The 1,601-nt window shown below is 67.7% G+C and overlaps 1 protein-coding gene across 2 annotated transcripts in view; it reads right to left on the bottom strand.

The window, feature by feature from the left end:
- Positions 1-1,601, bottom strand: part of CDH4 (cadherin 4) — a 430,578-nt gene that overhangs the window by 26,779 nt on the left and 402,198 nt on the right. The gene's annotated exons all lie outside the window — the stretch shown is intronic.

Genomic DNA, 1,601 nt, shown 5'->3' with positions numbered 1-1,601 from the left:
TACTCGTAGGTTCGCATCTGAGGGACGGCGGTTCCAGCAGTGACCGCAGTGATGGGCAGCGGAGCACAGGGGCCTGCGGCCTGGCTGGAGCAGCGGGGCACCGGCAGTGACCAGACAGCAGGAGAACCCCAGCCTCGTTCAGGAGGAGGGACGCCGGGAGGGTCTGTGGGGTGCACGTTGGACGCGGGGCTCAGCCCTAATTCACACCTGCGCCCGGCCGCCAGCCCTCTGCGGAGCGCCTGCGGCAGTCACCAGCGTGGGCAGGGACGGGTGCTCGCAGCGAGGTGGGTGACTCGGGCCGGGGAGCTGTGGACGCCATTCTCGGGCTGGGTGGCAGCCTGGACCCCTCCTGGCCGCGGGGATCCAAGCAGAGCACTGATGTGGGTCGGGGTGCAGTCCTGGCGGCCGGCGCGGGGAGGGGGTAACACGGGGCCCGCAGGAAGCTTTGATGCTTTTCTAGGGCAGGCCAGCGGCTGCATTATTGATGGGTGTTCTGCAGAACGTAGCCGCGGAGCTCCGGGGAGCTTGAGCAAGAGCCCCCGGGACGGCTTTCGGGTTTCTTGCCTCCTCTCGAACTTGAAAGTGTCCAGATCACATTTCAGCGAATTCACTGCAGCGGAGGAGGGGGGCTCCCACTGGGCAGGGGGAGGAGGGCTGGTGGGAGAGCCCCGAGGCCCAGGCCCACCAGCTCCCCGCCCAGCCACCTCCCTGCAGCTCCATCAGGGGCTGCCGTGGAGATCAGGGCCCGCCGCACACTTCGGCCATGGAGAGGGGCCACTGCGGGCCCGGGGCCATCTCTGTCCCAGGAGGGCGGGCAGCAGGTTTCAGAGACTCCAGACAGCCAGACCCCAGGTGCACCGTCCACCAGCCATGTGGCCCCCAGGACTCAGTTTGACCCACTGCAAAGTAGGGAAGGTTTCACCCCTGCTCCCCAGGGGAGGGCCTCACAGGCACAATGAAACGAGCACACCACTAATGGCGCCAAAGCCTTCCCGTAAGCAGCCGCCAGATGGTTGTGGGGCATCTTCTCCAGGGGTGCCAGGTGAGCAGCTGCCTCCCTCGGCCTCTGAATGCCATTCCAGGGGGGGGTTGGTGAGACAAAAAGCACCAGCACGGGGCGGGGACATCTCGGAGGTCTCACCATCCCGGGCTCCGCCGTGAACCAGGGGAAGAGCGCGCCCAGCGCCCCGGAGCAGGGTGGGCGTGGTCCTGCACCCCCGCATCCTGCCGGCGTCACATCACGCGCCCAGTCCAGCGCCAGGCGCCGGCCAAACCCCACTCACTCGTGCACCCCTCTCCCTGGTGCTGCGCTCGACACAGCGTAGCGGCCTGAGCGCCGGGCCCACCGTGTAGGGAGAAGCAACAGTAAGTTTACGACAGCCTGCGGCATGCGGCCACGCGGCAGGACTGGCAGAGGGACGCCCGGGCTGCCCCAGTGATGGGGGGACACCGCGTGCAGGAAGCTGAGGTGCCCCCTGCTGATCACGGGAGGACTCTGCTGGGGCTCTGTGCAGCTTGGAAGTCGGTCCTGGCGGGGAGGAAGTCGGTGTTGGGGGTAGGGAAGGATGTCAGTCCTGGGTGGGGGGGGAGTCCGTCCTGGG

This window comes from Suricata suricatta, chromosome 12 (assembly GCF_006229205.1).
Source record: "Suricata suricatta isolate VVHF042 chromosome 12, meerkat_22Aug2017_6uvM2_HiC, whole genome shotgun sequence".
Taxonomy (NCBI): domain Eukaryota; kingdom Metazoa; phylum Chordata; class Mammalia; order Carnivora; family Herpestidae; genus Suricata; species Suricata suricatta.
This window is presented reverse-complemented; position numbering and strand designations above follow the sequence as displayed.